Genomic DNA, 21,549 nt, shown 5'->3' on the forward strand with positions numbered 1-21,549 from the left:
CTGAATGACATTCAATCTGTTTACAAATACATTTCAGCACAAATATTTTTTTAAAAATAACCTTTTAAAAATTGCTTATTGACCTTTGGTGCAGCACTGCCATTTAAAATAGGCTATTTATTTTGAGCAAGTACATTTGACAGGAAAGTTGCAAACAAAATTAACATTTTAAACAGATCTTGATTAGAAAATCTATTTTTTCAGGTTTCTAAACAGGTCTATGCAAAGAAACAGAAAATACACTTTAAGCTTTTGGCCAGTTACCTCCAAAATTTGGTTTAGGAGCACCTGAGCTCAAAATATAGCCTGTCTGCCTTTTTATGGTGAGTTGCTTTGTGAGGGTCTTTTTTCTTGTTGCCACAGCAGGCAGCAGGCAAAGGTCAAGAAATAAAATGGTTCCCATCACTGCTTTTTTATGCCCAGGAAATCTTCTCTGGTTGATCTCAGCTTGTTATTCAGTCTCTATCCTTAGAAAAACAAAGATCTATTTTGAAGAAGAATACAGAAGATACAAAATTTATTATAAGTGGCTCACTAAATAGTGGTGTAGTGGTTTGAGTGCTGGACTAGCGCTACACAAGACCAGAGACTGAATACCCGCTGAGGCATGGAAACCAATGAGTGGCCATGGCAAGTTGCGCTCCCATCCTGAGAGGAAGGCAACAGTAAATCCCTCTAAGGACATCTTGCTAAGGAAACCCTAGAAAAGAGCTGACCTACATTGGCGTTAACTTGAAGCCACATAATTACTACTGCATAGAAGGTAAATAAATTGCTTTTTTCTCAGCAAAGTGCTGTTACTGTAAGCAAAACCCCCACCTTATTTAGTGACACTTTTGTGTCCCTAAATGTACATTATTACAGAAACACTGAAGCACAGAAAATTTGTGTACAGTTTTTTTAGTCCCAAGGTACACCACCCAAGGTATAAAAAGGTATGAAAACTAACTTCAGAGTTAATAGTTTGCTTCCTATTCTGCCACAGACCTTCTAAACATCAGTGGCAGCAATGGAGTTTCCACCTTCTTTGCAAACCCCAACTGCATTTATGAAGAGGCAAGACCACTGTGGTGTAGTGGTTTGAGTATTGGACTCTGGAGGCCTGAGTTCAGTTCCCTGCTCAGCCATGGAAACCCACTGGGAGACCTTGAGTGACTTACATACTTGCAGCCTTACAAACTCTGTAAGAGGGTCACCCTAGGGTCACCATAGGTTGGCAACAGCTTGAATGCCAGCAGCAACAGCATCAGCAGCAACAAAGCTGGAAGGAAAATTTACACCTCACAACCATTTTTCTGGGTTGCTGTATCTTGGATTGTCCCCATGAGCTTACTTGTGAATAAAGAAGAAATCTTTAGTTACATGCAACATATTTAAAATAGTGTATAATTTAGCTCTTTGAAAAATAATCTTAACTTCTAATGAAATAATACTCTTTGCAAATGATGTCTAATGAGCTTTGAAATAATTGTTCTTGCTTTTCAATCAAGTTTTTGCATTTGGGGAAAGGGAAGATGTCCTGGTCCTAGAACATCATTCTAGCGCTGCTCATTTATAGATGGGCACAGCATGACATTATGTTCCTTCTTCTTAAAAGTCACTCTGCTTCAGTGCAAGGCAGGAAGAGTTCTGCCAGTTTAGATTGTTCTTCAGCCTGCTAGATTTACAGTAGTCCCAATCCCACTTTGTTATGTTGCTAGGAGTTGCTGTAATGATACCCTTCCTCATCTCTAGTTTCCCATATTTGTGGCAGTTACAACAGTTAACATTCTCTTTCTGTACATTTAATGAGCTTTCATCTGAGACCAACCAATCAGAAGCCTCTAACTTTATCAAAATTGCTCAAAAACAAAGCAAGGCTTCATACTAATTGATAGAAACTTTGTTCCTTCTTGTCAGGTTATCATTGAATTCTAGGTTTTAATAAACTAAGTTTCCTACCAATCAGGGCACAGATCTGGCTCTCATAAAATACCTATGCTAATTTTCATGTCATAAAACTGTATTACACAGTCCTTAGGATTCAACATGAGCTGTAAGGGTAGCTGTTTGAGGTTCTGAGTCACGTATTTTATTAAAACAACTTAGAATTTACTTTAGTGCAACTAAAACCAAAATAAAAAACAGCTTTCTGAATTTGCAGCTCAAATTACAGAATTTGTCAGTATAAACAAGTGATATGAGAAAACATCTATTCAGTTAGATACTATCTTCTTTAAATGCTGCTGCTTTATTAACTATGAACTCTATTTGGGATCTCCTACAAACCTATGCCAAATTTTACAAATGTTTTGTAGAGAAAATCTCATTTTTGGCAGTGTTCCTCAAACAGTCCTAAATACAGCTCTATCCAAGTTGCAAATGACCTGAAGGCCAGGTTTTACAATTGTTTGCAGGATTTTGCTGTTGTTACTGAGGGCGCATTTATACTGTAGAACTAATACAGTTTGACACAGCTCTGACTGCCATGGCCCAATGCTATGGAATCCTGGGAATTGTAGTTTGGTGAGGGAGAAGGTGAAAGGCCTTGTAAAATTACAACTGCCAGGATTCCATAGCATTGAGCCATGGCAGCTGAAGTGATGCCAAACTTCAAGATGTGCCCTTAGACAAAAAACTGCATGATTTGGGGAGGTTGTATGAAGCTTGACATGAAACCCTGGTCAGATGAATCAAGGATGCAGTGCAGCGGCATTTAGAGGACTATACCACCAGAGCCCTTTCTAATCAAGCAGAGAAAGGAGAGAAGGTATAAATCATATTTAAGACAGCTGACAGCTGATCATGAGAGATTATTATTAAATACTTGTCAAATAAAAATCACAGATGATCTGTGGTATTTTTGAAACAGATGGCAGTTTTTTTATTATTTTATTTCTGGGTAAAAAATATACCTAAAAATATACCCTTCTTCCAGCATATAGAGACCTTACATGTTCCTGGTTATTGTGCTATTTCTGGACTGAATCCAGAATCAAAAGGACTAAACCCAGTTCAGAGTTCAGTCCTATATAAAAACCTACATTGAATATTCAAATGTTTTGACATGGCTTAGAGATTCCTACACAGAAATCTTTTCTAGGCATTTGTTGGTTCTCCAATGGGATTCTATGGTCAACCTCTGATGAACTGGAGAACCTAGAGATGTGGAAGGAAGACAAAGTATTCACCTATTTATAGACCCAAAATAATTTCTAAAGATTATGTAAGAAATTTTTATGTACAGTATCAAATCAGTATAATTCCTTGTCTTGGTTTTCCTGCCTCTTTTCTTTTTATGGGAACAAATGCATTGTTTGACACTATGGAGGCCTAGTGATAACAAAACAATCCCCTCTTTTTACTACTCTTGATATTTTCTTCTGGTTTTATTGGACTTTATTGCTGCTTACTGCTCAACTGACAAAACTAAGGAGGTTTCTTATAGTCCTCATGGTTCAGGACCTTGTATTTCCATTGGTAAGAGTTTTAAAAATGAAGTTCAATTTGTAATTATATTTTGAGCAAACTTTATTTTAATATATTGATCATTATATTTGAGAACCAAACTAAGTTATATATAATGTGTTTTATGTACCCAAATTAATAAATTGATGTTCAATCTGCAAAGGCTGAATTTTTTTTCTGGGGTGGTGGCGGCGAGGAGGCAGGAATCACCAGGATTATTATTAAAAAACAAACAAACACCATAGTTCTGAAATTACTGGAAATTTAACATCTCTAATCATACCGTTATGCAGGAGGTATAAAGGAATAAGTTGTACTTCACTGTGCTGTGTGAAACACTTCTAGGTGCCTCTTTATCTTGAGCAATTTTTGAAGAGTGCATATGCTACTCAAGCTATTACGGTAATTTGATAAGCCAGTTCTTCGTGATATGAATCTTTGCTTTCGTTAAAAGGAGAGGGGGAAAAAACCATTGCATTTTGATGGCTCACAGGGACACTTCATTAAGCAATCAGCCCTTTTAATGAAATACTTCTTTGTTAAAATATTCATTGATCTTCTGCAGTTTTGCATGGAGAAAGGAACAGGCTGTGTCCCAAATGCTTTTCTGGGGAGTTCTCCAAAGCACGCACTTAAAACAGAAGATTGTGCCCTAGCATTACAAACATGGTAATTCACGCCTCAGACCTTGTCAGGTGACCTTCAGAGCGACCATTCAAGACCCCTGGGTGACACAAAGATTTCTCTCTCCCTCCGCTGTACAACCTGTATGCCTAATGATTATTGAGGTTTTACATCCCGGACGATGACCGCCTTCTCATAAACGCAAATTACAAGAAACAAAGAGGAAAGCAGAAAGGAAATGGAAGAGTCTAATGATATATTTACTGTGGGGCTTACATTGCTATTGCAGAAAAAGAGAACCCACTCAACTTCTCTGTGATGTGGAGTATGGTAATGCTCATCAGTTAGAGAGCTAGATCCCGAAATATAGTATCTGAACTGGCATAAAAGCAGCAACAAAATGGTAAATGGTGTACAAAACAGAAAGGTAATGTGGGGATGAAAGAAAAAAAAATAGGAGTAAAAGAAGAACCAAAAGAAGAAGCTATAGAAACATTAAGAAAAAGGAGAGAAACAGAAGGAAACAAAATTTCAGATTCTGCCCTTACTAATAGCTTGGATCCCATTAAAACAAAATTCAGAGCAATTAATGAATCAGAGAACTGAGCTGCAAGCTGAAATTGTCTGATGTAGATTTTGGAATAAAAACAATGGTCTGATGCAGATTTTCAGGAGCTCCAGCCAGAAAAAGACTGGATCCTAGGGGCACAATAAAAACAACAAGAGAAACTTGAAACTTCAGAGTGAAGAGTATTATTACACGGTATTATTATGTCTCTGTGTTGTCCCATCAATTTCAAAAGGATTACTCACAGCTGACTCTGAAACAGTAAGGAGAGAAGAATCTAAATCTAAGGAAACAATGCAGACAAGCACCATGAGTGGTGTGTACAGACAGCCTGATCTGTATGAGTAACATTATTTGAAAAGCAGATAAATGAAAAATGAAACCCAGACCTGCTGTGTCTAAAGAAGTGAGTGGTAAAGTGTTCATGGCTCTGGGCGGGTGGTACTACAGCCTTGGTCTTTTTCCACCTGGCACGAAGCAAGCAATACGCACAGGTCAGCTGTTCATCGGTCTGGAATTACATTGTTCTCTCGTGCTCAAACACAGCCTCAGAGCCCATAGTTTTTCTCCTTTTCGTCTGAGGTTTCAGAGACGTGATGCAAGCTCCCTGCTGAGTGAACCCCATCTGGAACGAGAGATTCCCAGGTGAAAAGAAGCAGGAAGGGGAATCAAAATGCAGGGAATGATGTACAGTATTCCTCCTATCCACAGCTTTTCTCCAAAAACTAGTCTTCCCTGTGAAAATAGCCTGTAATTGGCCAGAAGTCCTTTGGGACAGAATAGTCAGGAGCAGGAAAAATTCACCCAAACCCTTTCTGCTTGATTTAAAAAAATTCCAAGCTTTTTATTCTTAACTTACAGAAAATTAGTAATACTGGTGTTGACCTGTGGTCAACAGTGCATTAGCTCATTCCCCACAATGACTAGGAGAAGAAATTGTGTCGTAATAATGTCGTAATAATACATACCTTCTAACATAGGTAGCAACCATCCAATACAAGCAGAGTGTCGTATCTGCATATTTATTGTATTGTTTATTAATCATGTGCAGAATCCTTTTTTAAAAGTAGGAAAATAGATTTTCAAATGTTCCCTGGTTTTGGACTTTTCTCCAAGTCGTCCTGGATGTTGGAAAACTAGATGCAGTGATGTCAACTTAAAGGTTTCCAGTGTTCAAATGCTTTTAAATCTACCCTTTTGTGCTACATTCCCATTTATTTCCCTGCATATGGATCACAATTTTCTGGAAATCTAAGATGAATGATTCTCATGCGCCAGTGAGGAGGACCACATTCCCTTGTGGATATTTCTTTGGGAAAACATGATGCAGTTTCTTGTTGACTAAGGGTAGTGGGTTGGCTTTTAACCCAGTGTTGAGCGGGGAATGTTGTTTTTAAATGCAGAGCCAGGATATTTCTCATCACTTTCAGTAAATGTATCACATCATTCCACTGTCTTACACAACTGCAATGTAATAGCCAAGTGAGAGCTCTGTGGCCACCCACCTGACCAGTTTGTCTTAAGCTGGAGAAAAGATTTCGCAACCCTCTAGCCAGGGAAGGTTGGAGCCAGAAGCCATGCATCAAGAACATCATTTCTCTGGTTTGGAGGTCCAAAAAAGACATTTCCTTTTCCCAGCATTCTGCAAAGTCCGGTTCTTAATCAGATAATGCTGCATCCTGCTTTTGTTGTGCACTGATTCTAAACTATTTAAATTTTTCTTACATACACAATCTCCCCTCAAAGTTTCCAGTGTATTGATCCTGCTATGTTAAATCCATGAAATTAACACATTTGCATGGAACAAAAGCTTAAAAGATTTGGTATATGACTAAAGGGCTTAAACCAAAAAAACTGTTAGAAAAAGTGTAAACAAATGTTGGTTTCACAACTGGTTTGATTTTAAATTAGGTCCAACCTACTCCAAGGGGTAACTTGGAGTAGGCCACTGGTCTAGGAGAGTATAACTCTGGGATTCGAATCTCTGCTCAGCCATGGAAATCTACCAGGCAAGTTTGGGAAAGCCACACTCTCTCAGAGGAAGGCAAAGGCAAGCACTTAAGTGGGATCAAAGTGCTATAACTATGTAGTGAGAATAGGCCCCTTAAGACAGCTGCAAGTGGTAGAACTGGATGAGTAAAGTTCAAAGGGGGTGATGTGAGATATAAGGACAGAGAGACTGAAAGGAGGGTAAAAACTATAATGGTTTGGTAGATAATGACAAGTAGTCGTCCTGCTGACTCTTCAGATCAGTGATTTCCACTGGCCATGGATCATCATGTCCTATACATAAAATGGCAGTGACATGAAAGCACCGGTGTCCGCATGCGTGCCTCTGTCATTCAATAAATGGGATGTGATCATATGCTTTTCTTTCTTCCCTTTTTCTTTTTTTTTTCTTTCTTTTCTTTTTTTGGCATTTTCTGGGTCCCAGACCAACCCTGTATATATCCAAAGGGCCCACTATAGTCCAGTAACAAATATGTTTACTCAGATGTAAACCCAACAATGTTACCCAAGATTGAAAGCAATGGGACGGATCTGTGTAATCAGTCTTAGATTTCACTGGGGCATAAGCAAAACATTATTTTGGAATAGGTTCAGGGTGTCTTTACTGTACTGTTTTCTAAACTGGTGATTGTCTACAGTTGGAAGGGGGGAAACTTGTTAAAACAGCAAAACAAAACAAAAACATGACGAGTAGTATTTTGAACATTTTTGTGCCAGTAACTTGGCTCAAAATGTAATATTTATATTGTTTATCTGTTAGGTCTTGCTGTTCTGAGAGAGTGGGGGCAAGGCCTAACACAAAGAGAAACAGCACTAAATCCTATTTGATTCAAATCAAATGATGAATCTATCATGAAAACTTGTGGTCAGGGCTTCCTATGGTCATCTTTGGCCTATTGTTCAAGAGGTTGCTGGCCAGCAAAGCAGGTAATTTTGTATTCCCTTCCTTCACCCCTGACTTAATGCTGGAACATAGAATTTGCTTATCACCAAATTGAAAGCACAGTGTGAGGCTCAGGTTTATTTATTTTGTATCAAAAGCATTGCATAAATTAGTGTAAAACAGATACAGATAGAAGGAGCACAAGTGGTTAAATATATTTTGACCAAAAACGGTCAACAGCTATTGAATTGTCTGTATCCACAAACAATTCTTCCTCTGTATATGAGGCAGGGCATTGTGGACAAGCATACAGATGCGGAGTTGTCTGTTCTGCTCCACAGTCGCACAAGGTAGAGGATTCTTTTAGGTAGTGCCATTTTGCCAGGTTGTCTTTTCATCTGCCCACTCCACTTCTGAGTCTGTTCAGGGACTTCCAAGTTTCCCATTCTTGGTTTGCCCCTGGAGGCAGACCTTCATGGAGGGAGGGGGATTCAGCTGGGATTTCCTGGCTTAGCTGCCCAGAGGAACTCCCTCGTTGCTGGGGGAATGTCAAGGTTCAGGTGAGGCTCAGGAGAAAGGGCTTTTCAGACAACACAACAATAGTATTGTGATTCCATATTCACTGCCATGGAAACATGTCATGGAATTCTGGAATTTGCAGTCTAGGGAGGAATATACAGAATTCTTAGCCAGCGAATTCTAGTGCTCTACCAAACTATGAGCCCCAGGAAGTTGCCATGGCATACCCTCCAACAGTCCCAGTTTGGTAGGGACAGTCCTGTTTAATCCTTTGCGATCTCACTTTCTCCGTTTCTTTTAAAATGTCCCAGATTTCCTCCACCACTCGCATCCCATCTTCACCCTCAGTTAACTTTGTGTGTCAAACACAGATGAAAGTATAAATAAATACAACAACTTGCTGCAAATTTAGTTCAAAGTGAGAAAGTAGTTCACACTCAACACATGAATGGGGTGAAACTTTTCTTTTCTTAGCAGATTTTGGCAAAAGCTAACTGCTACAGCCCCTTCTGGACTGTATATTCATCTTTATGATTAACTGTTATCATCTTGACATTGTGATGTCACTTCGCCACATGTGTCCCAGTTTTCGTTCATGAAATGTTGGAGAATATATTATTGATCGATTAAATGTATATCCCAACTTCCTCCCAAAATGTATTCAAAGTGCCTTAAAAAATTTTTAATCTAGCAAATGTAATAATGTATAAAATGTAAAAAACATTATTAAAATGTATTTTCAATCCAACCTTAAACAATACAGCAGGCCCCTTTATGCACACACTAGCGCTGTGCTGGTACAGCTGTACCAGAACCTTCTATTTTACTTTCTTGCTGCAAATGTTTGCAGCCATAGGACAGGCCACCTGTCAATCACCATTAAGTTTGGTTCCGCCCCCTGTTCAGGGCTCTGGGAGGGAAGGAGCCATTTTTAAGTTAGTCTCTCTTAGGAAGCTCAGCTGTAGGACATAAACCAGCTCGTCCCGTAAAAGGCTTCCTATTTCAAGAATACCAGGGATAAAGACTACCGGGGATAAAGGACCTCCAGGGATAAAGACCACCGGGGATAAAAAGCACCAAGGTTAAAGAACCCCAGGGATATTGACTGTCCAGGGATACAGAACAACAGCACAGAAACATCTGCAAGCCATTGGCTGGTAGGTCCACTCAACAACCAGACGCACTTGGAGTTGGCAGTGGGTCCCAGACTAGCTAGGCCCAGATAACAGATAGCCTGGGAGGGGTTATAAGAGGGTTTTCACAGTTATTCAAAGCCTATAGCCTGTCCTGTGGGACAAGACTCCTTGAAGATTTATTATTTGTTCGTCAATAAAGACTTTGTTATTTCTTTAAAGACTTCAAGGCCATCTTTTCAGGAAAATTCCTCGACGACCCTTCTTTAGGCCCCTGGCTTTCCGCTGGGCGTAAAGCGTACGTCCTACATAACAGACAGTCAGTCACAGGCCCAGCGCGTGACAGAACAAGCGCTCCGTATTTAAAATTCAAAAGTCAGTCTGAATAAAAACATCTTCACCTGCCAGTGGAAAGAAGGCATGGAGAAGAACAACTGGATCTCAGATGGAAGGAATTCCAGTCTGGGAGCAGCCACAGTGGAGGCTCTCTCCCAAGACCTCATGAACTGTGCCTGCAGAGGCGGTAGGACCAAGAGAAAGCCCTCTCCTGCAGCTCTCAAGTCTTGTGCTGACTTACATAAGGAGACACAATATTTTTAAAGATATACTATTTTTAGCATTAAGTTGCTTCATCTCTCTCCCCCGCCTTCCACATTTTGCAGCTTCATTACCCTAACCAAACTGGTGTTATAAAGTTTGTAAACTTTGGCATGATAAAGAGGAAACTTGAAACAGAAGAGGAAGAGAAAAGAGGTGGCCTATGTGGTTAGATTCTAAGAAAACAAAAAAAGACTACATGATCCTTCCTTGATGCTTTTCCTTTGTCCATTATTTGCCGAGTTTGTAATCTTGTGAAAGAACGAGTCAGCGCATGCACTTAGGAAAATAACTATATAATAAAGCAATATTTTGAGGTAGTAATGTTCCTCTATGATTAAACATTGGACTCATCCCAACTGGTAATCTATGTAATATTCTTACCTTGTCTAAATGCTGTCCTGGCACTTTAGAAATTCAACCAAATGGCAGCACATTTTGGTTCATTTTGCTTGTGATGTGAGTTGTGATATTACATTTGGATGTGTCAACCTCCTCACACCCCTCCCCAGATGTGTTTTCTCCTGTAATGTAAATCTTCATGCTGTCTACTTCTGGTTTGCCCTCAGTTTCCCCAATCTCTTTTGATAGATACTGATCTAGAAATACAATGCTGAAGTGGTAAACTATAATGACAACATTTCTGGAAATAGGATTAGTTGCCCCCCCCCCCAAAAAAAAACAAAAAACACCAACAACTTTGAAGTGTGGTCTCTGTTAATGTACTTCTGGTGTACTGGGCAACATATTGCTATTCTCTTGTAATCCAAGGAGTCACTACAAACATAAAATATTGGTGGGAAATGTTGATGCTTCAACTTGAATTCTAAGGTAAATGGATATTTTTCAAACATAAAAGTTGTATTTGTAGTTCCCCTTTAAAAAGTTGGTTTGCTATGTGTATAAAAAGGGATAGAGCAATCCTGTATGTGTCCACTCAAAAGTAAATCCCATCAGGTTTCAAAGGGGCTTCCTTACGGCAATTGGGTATGAGGGTTAAACCTAAGATCATAATTACATGGTCCTGTTTTGTATTTGTCTTAATTTTTTTCTAATGGAAAACATTTACAATACAACAGATTTTATCTTTTGGGGAAAGTGTGCTATATTAAAGAAGGCACTTGCTCTTTCCTCTTGAATACTTGAGAACTTTGGCAGTGCATGTTTAGCACCATTTACTTTGATGTGCCCAGCAATGTGCAAATATTTGCAGCATTGGGGTCTAAGGTCCTTTCTGCTCCAATTGCTTTTATGCAGTAAATGTGCATTTGTTCCTTATTTATATCGTCAAGCCTGCATACCTCTCTCGAGGCTTCACTTTTTTGTTGCTATATTGCATATATGGCACTCAAATAACAGTAATTTTGTACCTGTGAAAATATTATGTGCCAGGGGGACATGTGATGTAAGTGCAGTACAGCATGTTGTTGCACAGGTGTTGAATAAACAGTTACTATAGCCAGTTATAGCCAACAATTTTATTCTTTGCTGCAAGGGGAAGTGAATAATGGCATATATACAACTTGTACAAAGATAAAATAAGCTTGGGTATAGGGAGCGAGCTATGGGCTAGTTATGGACTCACTGAAAATCCGATTGTATTGAGGGTTACTAGTAAGGTTTATGTTAGGATTATAAGTAGAGTTTAAATGCATACTTTATGTATTTCTTGAATTCACTGAGAATTCCAGTGCCTCTTCCTTAAAAGGAGGCTTCCCTAGTGATAATCTGATTGTGCCATTTTGCATTTTGCCTCAATATACTCAAATCCTCCAACTATGCCAATTTGGCAGGGACAGTACTGTTTAGTCCTGTGCTATCCCATTTTTTTAATGTTCCAGTTTTTCTCTCTTCCTCCCACCTTGCTCCATTGTCTCCAGCTTATTTCCATTGTTGCAAACTGAGTTCAAAGTGAAAAGGTAATTTGCCTTCAATTAGATCAATAGCAGGAGAGGTACGGCAGAATCTTGCCCTTCTCTGTAGACTCAGGAAAAAGCAAACTGCCGCAGCCACTCCTAGCCTCAATAATAACTTCTATCATCTTTACCACATTGTGATGTTGTTTGACCACTTGTGTCCTGGTTTCATTCATGAAATGTTGGGTGGTATGGGTACCCCAGTGACAAAATGCCATCAGTTTCTGTCCTAGCCCGTTTTATAATTCAAAAACAAAAAAAATTATACAATGCAAATGGCTGAAACTTGGATATACTGTATGCTTATAGTTTTTCAAGCGGCAATGCCATAGCGACTACATTGTCTGGTTCAGGAGTATTATGTATCAGATACTTTTATTGTAAGTATTGGAACCAACACTTCTGCTTGGCTCCCCTATACCAGTGACACCTCCTTGCTCACCCCCATTTTTATATGCACTATAGAATAATGTAACTTTTCCAAGTTCTGAATGTTTGTGCAAATGGAAATCCTCTGCAGTTAATGCAATTCTTGTCAGAAGTTTTTTTATTGTATATTCATAAACTTCAGACTAGGCTTATTAAAATCGTCAGAAATTTTGACTTTGCAACCAGTAATGGCAGGCTTTGAGAACATAGGAGTTTCTTAGCAGGCATAAAAGTCAAAAATTCTTAACAGTGGCCAACAATTCCAGTATAATATGCATTCTGACCAATCATACAGCTGTCTGTTCTGACTTCATTTTCACATAGTATGCTGCTTCCATAGTAAGCATGTAGCTTCGGTAATTTCAGATTGCAAAGCTAAGCATGCTTACCTGGAAATATGTTTTAGAGATTAGTGGGAATTTCTTCTAAAGCCCAATCCTGTTCTAACATAACCTCAGTTAATTGTAGCTGACCTTACCCCTTCATTAAAAATACTTAAGATTAAAGACATAGTGGAACAAGGACTTTATTTAATAACAACTACAACATCCATGTGTTTCTTTCACACAAAGTAATTTAAAATTGTTTTGAGTCCTGATAAGTAGCAGAGAAAAGGCTTAAAATGTGATAGAAGCACATGTGCTCTCTAAACACATCTGTGCAACACAATCCCAAACCTGGGTAATCTGAGGTTGAAGCCACATACATATTCTACTGCAGGGATGGGACTCACATAGACCCTGCATATGTTGTTAGACTTCAGTTCCCAGAATTCATCATCATTGCCCATGCAGGTTAGGCTGCTAGGACCTGTAATCCAACACCTGGTCACCCTCTTGATTCTCATCTCTTCTGTATTGAAATCAGTGAAACGTACTCCTGAGTGGGCATGCCTAGCATTGTACTTCATCCTAGTAAGCATGTTATTTTGCTTAAATCTTCAGTGGAGGCCCTGTTGTAATGTCCCCTGTAAAATGATCATGTTAAAAAAATTGGGGTCTTACTCTTTTAATAGTTTTCAACAGGAGTGGTTTACATGATAAGTAAGAATGCTGAAATATTCCGTTATACATAATTCTCTCTCTCCCCCCCCCCCCCCCTTGATGTTCTGCCGTCTGTTCTTGGATTTCAGATGGCACACTATTAGGAATTGGGCCTTTTCTACTGCTTCACCTTGGCTGCAAAATACCAGCATCAACTAAACCTGAACCTCTGGAGCTGATTTCAATATCATGGGGAGATGGGGAAGGATATAAACAAAGGTTATTGTTGTTGTTATGTGCAAGGAAAAATAATTGAATTTCAATTTTCTCTGGTATTTGCTACTGGCTATAGATAGGCTGCACCTCACAATGATGGGGAAAATATATTTGGTAGTGGCATGGCAAGTCTGAACAAGAGAGTTTTAAAGATAGCAATCAACAATCCTGGACTTGATCCTAACCAATAAGGAGAAGCTGGTCACTGAATAAGGGTAATCAGTACTTTTAGGGGAAAGTGGTCATGAGATGGAGAAAGAAAATGGGAAATAGCTGAAAAAAATGCAAATTGAAGAAGGCAATGACAAGTGTGGTGCTAGAGGACTGGAGAAGGGCACAAACTGTTCCTCCTTTTAAAAAAGCAAAAAAAAAAAGAGCTAGGAAACTAAAGGCAACTCAACATGACCACAATACATGGTGAGGGGCTCAGAATTTATTACACATGAATCTGTCTGCAAGTATCTTGGTGTCAATGCAGTGATCAATAGGAGCTTGCATGGGTTTGTCAAAAACAAATCCTGCCAAATTAAACTTATATCTTTTTTCACCTCTGGTTTAGTAGATGGTGGGAATGCTATGAATATTTTTATCTGCTTGTCTGCAAAGCGTTTGATAAAGTTCCCCATAATACTATTTTCAACAAACTGATTAATCATGGAATAAAAAGAAACCCTGTCAGATTCTATCCATAATTGATTAGAAAACATGTTCAAAGAGTCATCAGGTGGTTTTGAGTGGAGTGCTGCAGGAATCCTTATCAAATTTTCAGATTATCTAAAATTGGGAGGGATGGCTAACACATTTGAAGACAGGAACAGAATTCAAAAGGACATGGTTAAATTAGAAAATTGAGCAGAAATCAATAAAATGGAATTCAACAGAGATAAATGCAAACTTCTACATTTAGACCAGAAAACCAAATGCTCAGATATAGGATGGGCATACCTGTCTCCGCAGTACTATTTGTGAAAAGGACTTTAGAATTATTATTGATCATAAACTGAACATGACTCAGTAGTGTGATGCTGCAGGAAAGAAAGTGAATGGTGTTTTAGCCTACATTAATAGAAGCCAGTCAATTGAAGTAATAGTCTCACTATATTCTGTGATGCTCTGGTCTCCCTGGAGTCCTGCATTCAGTTCTGGGTGCTTCATTTTAGGAAGACTATACACTAGTTGGAGCAGGTTCAGAGAAAGGCAATAAGGATGATAAAGGTATGGAGAACAAAATATACGAGACAAGTCAGAAGATGTTGGACATGTCACAAAGAGGAAAGGGGCAAGTCTGTTTATAGGAGAGTGGATATTGATTGAACATTGGTAGGAGCCTCTTGACAATAAGTGCATTTTAGCAATGAAACCAATTGCCTAGAGAGGTAGTGGGGTCTTTTTCCTTGGAAGTTTTAAAAAAGGGCCTGAACAATATTGAATCCTTTCTATTTAAAAGAGAGCAAGAACATGATTTTTTAAAAATAATGCATATATAAAATGTAAAGATCTAAATGAAACCTCAAATTCCAATACATGTAAATCCATTAAATCAGTTTCTAAATGGTAAGACAAGACTTGGGTAAACCTCATTGTTTCAAAGTATTTGCTCTAGTTGGGACTAGTAATTGGACTTAGCCTATATGTGCTCTAAATCAACTTGGATCATGGTTTTTAAAGAATTATGTTAGAAAAGCATTGTGCAGTACTGAGCCTCCAATAAAGTATGTGTCTACCGACTTCCAGGTAAAGAAAGATAGGATTGAAGCCATAAGATAGTAAGCAAAACTGAACTGAAAAGAACTTAATTCTAAGTAAACATGGTTAGGATCAGGATGGATTTATTAAAATTAATGACGTAAATAATGGTTTAGTCAGAAAGAAAAAGGGTGACTAAATGACTCACTGAAATCCCACAAAGACTACATTAAATATTTCCTGAACAATGCAAATTTGACCACTAAACTGCACTAATTCATAACTTAATTGGATTATTACGTATGCTGGAGTTTCATTCTTGCAATAAGGCCTTGCACCAATTTTTTTGTCTTACACATATTATGCACACATTCATTTTGCCAGAGTTTGGAACATTCTTTTTAAAACTTGCTACTATTCCACAGTGATTTAACAAAAAAGCCTAATTAATGTTGCTCATTGTATTACTTTTAAGTTGCTTTTAAACTTACAAAGAGGATAAAAATACTCCCCAAATAAACTCCCCAGAGCAGCTTTCCAGAAGCAATGCATAAATGTTATTCATTACACTTAAACAAAAAAGTAACTAGTAACTACTATATTTCTTCCAATGTTAAGACTCACTTTTTCCCTAGATAAAATCCCTAAAATGGGCTGCATCTTAGAATCGCATCTGTATCTTATGTATTTTTGTTGTTGTTGGTACTGAAATTAAGGTGCATCTTACAATTGAAGAAGTACGATATGTTACCAATTTGCAAGGCCTGAATTCATTCGCTGGAAAGTAGGTCTTCTAAAGCACTTGTAATTACGTAAGTACTTACATAATTCAGCAACTGGTTTAATGTGTCTACGATATTTAGGAATATCACCTGAATTTAGTCTAACTTCCTGGCATGTAGGAAGATACTTCTGAAAGATGCACATCCAGCCTATATTTAAAGATATCCAAAGAGGAATCCACCATTTTCCAAGGCAGTCTATTCCACTGTTGAGTAGTTCTTACAATGCAAGTTTTTTTCTGAATGTTTAGGTGGAAACTCTTTTCTTCTAATTTGGACCCATTGGTTTGTGTTCTAGGTTCTGGAACAACAGAAAATAAGCTTGCCCCATCTTCTACAAGACATCCCTTCAGATATTTTAATATGGCTATCATGTCACCTCTCAGTCTTCCCTTCTCCAAGAAGCTTCTTCCTTCAGTGCTATCACTTTCACCAGCACCTTTAGAGCAGACTTGAGGAATTCTTCTTGATGGCTGCTCCTAAATTATTGGATTCCCATGGGAAGCAATGGAAATTCATGGGAGGGCTCCCTCTTTATTTGCCTTCTACTGGCAAGCAATACTTTTTTTATTTAAATAGCCCCTGATGGTGCAGGATTAAACTGCTGAGTTGCTGAATTTGCTGACCAAAAGAAGGGCGGTTTGAATCTGGGGAGTGAGGTGAGCTCCTACTGTTCGCCCCAGCTTCTGCCAACCTAGCAGTTTGCAAACATGCGAATGTGAGTAGATCAATAGGTACCACTCCGGCAGGAAGGTAACAATGCTCCATGCAGTCATGCCGGCCATATTACCTTGGAGACATATACAGACAATGCCAGCTCTTTGGCTTAGAACTGGAGATGAGCACCAACCCCCAGAGTCGGACACAACTTAATGTCAGGAGAAAACCTTGGCCAGAAGGATCTTTCAATGGTAGGTGCTGATCTTCTCATTTTTGTTATGTTTTAAACCATGCCAGGGAATTAGGAAGTGCTGAGTCTGGTTTATAGAGGCTTGTACAACTTAGTTCCAGACTATCTGAAAGTCCTTACATCCCCATATGAGACTGCCTAGGTCTTGGCACCAAGTCCTTCTTGGTGGCTGCACTTAGACGAAGAAAATCTATCTTGAGAAAAGTTCAATTTGTGCATCCCCTCCACAACTTCTCATATCTATGGGACTGGTACCCATGGTTTCATTTATCCACGTCTGACAAAACAGGTAATCTTTAGGCATTTTCTAGGCCGTCCAGCATGATTTTATGGTGTTCTTGGACTAGAAGTCCATTTCAAAAGGAATCACTGTGACCTCCAGTTTCACATATCCACGCAAAGTCTGTGGACATATTCCCTGCAGATATGGGAGTCAAAATGTGAAATGGGTGACCACATGCACATCTCTATGAAGTATGTTCTTCCTTTAAGGCCCACTAGTTTTCTCAAAGTAATATTTTGCAGCCAATCCCGCCCAAAGTCTCTGAAGCCATGTTCCACCCCAAAATGCTATTTTACTCTTCCCAAATGCTCTCTCTCTGAGAGTGTTGATGGGTCACTTCTGTTGCTGAAACTGGCAGCCTCGGCAGCACAGTATGGCTTCCAAGGGTCTTGAAGAAGCAGGCGCCCTCTGTTTTAAAGCCTCCACTTTTAAAAATAAAAGTGTTTGTGTTTTGACGACGTTTATTATATAATTTTGGTCTCTGGTTTTAGTTTAACTTATTTACTTTTTATTTTTAATTGCTCTTCAGTGTTATAAGTGAGTGTGCTTTATTTCATGCCTTAAGATGCCTCAGGTTCTACAATGAGAGAAAAACAAGCTTTAATTTAAAAAACAAAAAACAAAAACAAAACTTGTGCATTGGGTTTTGTTGTCTTCTTTCCCCTCTTGTTCTTTTCTGCTGCACTGCTTTGGCTGAATTCCATACTCGGAGAACAGAATTTGTTATTTCCTTTGTCTAATGTAGTTAGTTTTAGTTAGGTGAAAATTAAATACATGATTTTTACATGCGTAATATGTAAATGTTCAGATTTTACAAATAATCAGATTGGTTTTTCATTCACAAAAACATTGTTAACAATGTACTTAGTAAAAGACATTGATCGGTACTAGCATCAACATGCACATATTCACGTTAATCATGTTGTTCTTTTAGAAAATTAATATTTTGTTTTTAAAAATAAAAACATATCTGTCATTTTTGACTTATGGCGACCCTAGGGTGAACCTATTATTGGGTTTTCTTAACATGAATTTTTGAATAAATTCTGTAGTTCAACAGGCTGATCTTAAACATATTTACCTGCTTGGAAATTTAATTTCTGTTAGGTTAAAATTAAGGAATGTTCACAGATATCTAAAAAAAAAAAACAAAACACCCGAAGGGCTGAAGTTTGCACATGTCTGCTGTAGGGGTACAACACAGTTAAACTAATATTTAAACGTAATACTAAAATTCATACACTGGTATTAAAGGACAGTAAAATCACGCATGGGATCCTGAGGTGTTTGGATTACAGAATGAGCTATCCTGGAGGTGAGACCCAAAGATGTGCTCCATCTCTATCTTGCAGTTGTGGTTAGGAATAGTTGTAGTGTTCATACCTTTAGAGGATGACTAATATGAAAGAACCCAGTGAAAGACCCACATCACTTGCATATCAAAGGTTATACAGCATTTCATGAAATTATTTAATGAGATATGACTAAATATATGGTGTCTATGTGCTGCGAACTCTCACATTTTTCATCCTGTGTCTCACACAAGTACTGCTTGTGCACGGGCAATATTAGGCATGAGTCTGACACTAGATTGTGCGGTGTTGCGGGATCTCTACAAAGTTGTTCTGAATGAGACTGTTTACACATACAAGGTTTAACCTGCTGGTTATGTCTGTCACAGCTATAAGAATGCCATGCAATATCAATATTAACCAGAACATAAACTTCACCTTATATATCCCTTTATTCGACTTTCTATCCAGTGATATAATGCTCACCAGCTGTCAGGAATCGTGGGAGTTGTAGTCCAAAACACCTGGAGGGCCGAAATTTGGCTGTGCCTGTTCAAGAAAGAGACCCAAACAGTAAGGGTAAAGTTGACATTAAGTCTAGTTGTGTCCGACTCTGGGGGGTGGTGCTCATCTCCATTTCTAAGCCAAAGAGCCAGTGTTGTCCATAGACACCTCCAAGATCATGTGACCAGCATGACTGCATGGAGTACTGTTATCGTCCCGCCAGAGCAGTACCTATTGATCTACTCATATTTGCATGTTTTCAAACAGCTAGGTTGGCAGAAGCTGGGGCTAACAGTGGGAGTTCACTCTGCTCCCCAATCAGCAGGTTCAGCCGCTCAGCGGTTTAACCCACTGCGCCACTGGGGGCTCAATACAGTACAACTCCCATATCTAATATTTTGCAGCCCATCCTGCCCATAGTCTACCCTAAAATGTTATTTTACTCCTCCCAAATGCGCTCTGCTCTGAGAATGTTGATGGGTCACTTCGTTGCTCAAACTCGCAGCCTCGGCAGTTTTTAATATTGCTAGCCAGATTTTGTTCATTTTCATGGTTTCCTCCTTTCTGTTGAAATTCACCACATGCTTGTGGATTTCAATGGCTTTCAAGCATGTGGACAATTTCAACAGAAAGGAAGAAACCATGAAAATGAACAAAATCTGGCTACCAGTATTTTTAAAAAACCTCTAAAATCAGGACAGTAAATAAAAAAACAACACTCAGAAAACAGAAGAATTCCAGACATGAATCCATCAGGGCCAGCCATGGCTGTAGCCAAGGGGGGAGGGAGGTTAGGGGTTAACCCCCCCCCCCCCGAAAATTTTCAGGTTTTAAAAAAACCTGGTTTACGTATGAATTTTAACTAGTTAACCAAATTCCAATGAGTGTCCACTGAAGTTTATCGATGGAGCCTGATTTCTATATTATTTTGCTTTATGGAACTACTCTTCATGATTTGCTAAAAAAAATTTCACCCACCCCTATTTTTTTTCTGGCTATGGTCCTGGGGCCAGCTAACACCTCCCAACAAAGGATTCCCCAGGTAGGACGCAGCCAGGCTTTGAAATTGTAAGGCTATTCAATTATAATCAAGGTGATTAATCGCAACATTGACACCTGCCTCAAACAGGCAAGAGTTCTTTCTCCCACCCTGGACCTTCCACAGATACATAAACCCCACTTGCTTAGTTTCCAACAAACCTCAACCTCTGAGGATGCCTTCCATAGATGTGGGCGAAAGGTCAGGAGAGAATGCTTCTGGAACATGGCCATACAGCCCAGAAAACTCACAGTAACCCAGTCTATCGTTTTAGGAATGGTGGGAGCTGAAGTCCAAAACACCTGGAGGGACGAAGTTTGCCCAGGCCTGCTCTAGAAAGAGACCCAAACAGTGAAAACAAGAACAGCTAGTGATTAGTTACAAAATTCACACCAGCCTCCAACAGACAAGAGTTCTTTCTCCCACCCTGGACCTTCCACAGACATATAAATCTTCCTTGCTTAGGGTTGTTGTGTGTTTTCCGGGCTGTATGCCCTCACAACCTCTGAGGATGCCTCAGAGGATGTGGACGAAACTTCAGGAGAGAATGCTGCTGGAACATGGCCATAAAAGGTAAAGGTAAAGGTTTTCCCCTAACGTTAAGCCCAGTCACGTCTGACTCTGGGGGTTGGTGCTCATCTCCATTTTCTAAGCCGAAGAGCCGGCGTTGTCCGTAGACACCTACAAGGTCATGTGGCCGGCATGACTGCATGGAGTGCCGTTACCTTCCCGCCGGAGCGGTACTCACATTGACATGTTTTCGAACTGCTAGGTTGGCAGAAGCTGGAGCTAACAGCGGGCGCTCACTCCGCTCCCCGGGTTTGAACCTGGGACCTTTCGGTCTGCAAGTTCAGCAGCTCAGTGCTTTAACACACTTCGCCACCGGGCCACACTGCCCGGTAAACACAACAACCCTGTGATTCCGGCCATGAAAGCCTTGTTCTTCCTTGCTTAGTTTTCCAATATGCCTCACCACCTCTGAGGACGCCTGCCATAGAGGTGGGTGAAACGTCAGGAGAGAATGCTTCTGGAACATGGCCATACTGCCCGGAAAACACAGCAACCCTGTGATTCCGGCCATGAAAGCCTTCGACTTCCTTGCTTAGTTTTCCAATATGCCTCCCCACCTCTGAGGACGCCTGCCATAGAGGTGGGTGAAACGTCAGGAGAGAATGCTTCTGGAACATGGCCAGACAGCCCGGAAAAGTCACCACAACCCCAACCACAACAATAGTTTCAGAGAAGGGACATCCCCTCTCAGAAACCTGGCTTCCTCCCCTCCTTCCAGCATGCAAAGTGAGGTCTTGTCTGCGAAGAGAGTGGTTTCAGGGCGGGCACCTTTTCAACCCCCGCGGCTTCTTCTTTTCGCCCCTCTTTGATGCCCTTACTCCGCCCAAAATCCCTTCCCTTTCCTTCCCTGGCCGAAGCGCTCTCTCTGGAAAAGGCGCTGCACCTGCTTTAGATGAATTATGGTAGAACTGGAAGTAAGTCTCTCTCTCGCTCTGTGTGTGCGCGCCACCCCTCCCTTCCCGGCGCTCAAGTCACATCTCCCGAAGAGAGACAACCAACCCCTGCGATTAGACGCCGCCGTCTGAATGGGACAGAGAGAAAGAGCGAGAGAAAGCGAGAGAGAGAGAGAGAGAGAGAGAGAGGAGGGACCCGAAGCAC

At 39.8% G+C, this 21,549-nt stretch overlaps 1 long non-coding RNA gene across 2 annotated transcripts in view; it reads right to left on the reverse strand.

The window, feature by feature from the left end:
* The window catches only part of LOC134298412 (uncharacterized), a 28,551-nt gene extending 7,161 nt beyond the window's left edge, over nucleotides 1–21,390 (reverse strand). The window contains exons 1-2 of one of the 2 annotated variants that reach the window (XR_010005475.1): nucleotides 20,043–21,390; nucleotides 265–18,887 (exon numbers count right to left, since the gene is read on the reverse strand). This is a non-coding gene — a long non-coding RNA (uncharacterized LOC134298412). Of the gene's footprint in view, nucleotides 1–264 lie in introns of both variants that reach the window. The other variant, XR_010005476.1, reaches the window with a different exon arrangement.
* Between the last annotated feature and the right edge of the window lie 159 nt (nucleotides 21,391–21,549).

This window comes from Anolis carolinensis, chromosome 4 (genome assembly GCF_035594765.1).
Source record: "Anolis carolinensis isolate JA03-04 chromosome 4, rAnoCar3.1.pri, whole genome shotgun sequence".
NCBI classification, from domain to species: Eukaryota; Metazoa; Chordata; class Lepidosauria; order Squamata; family Dactyloidae; genus Anolis; species Anolis carolinensis.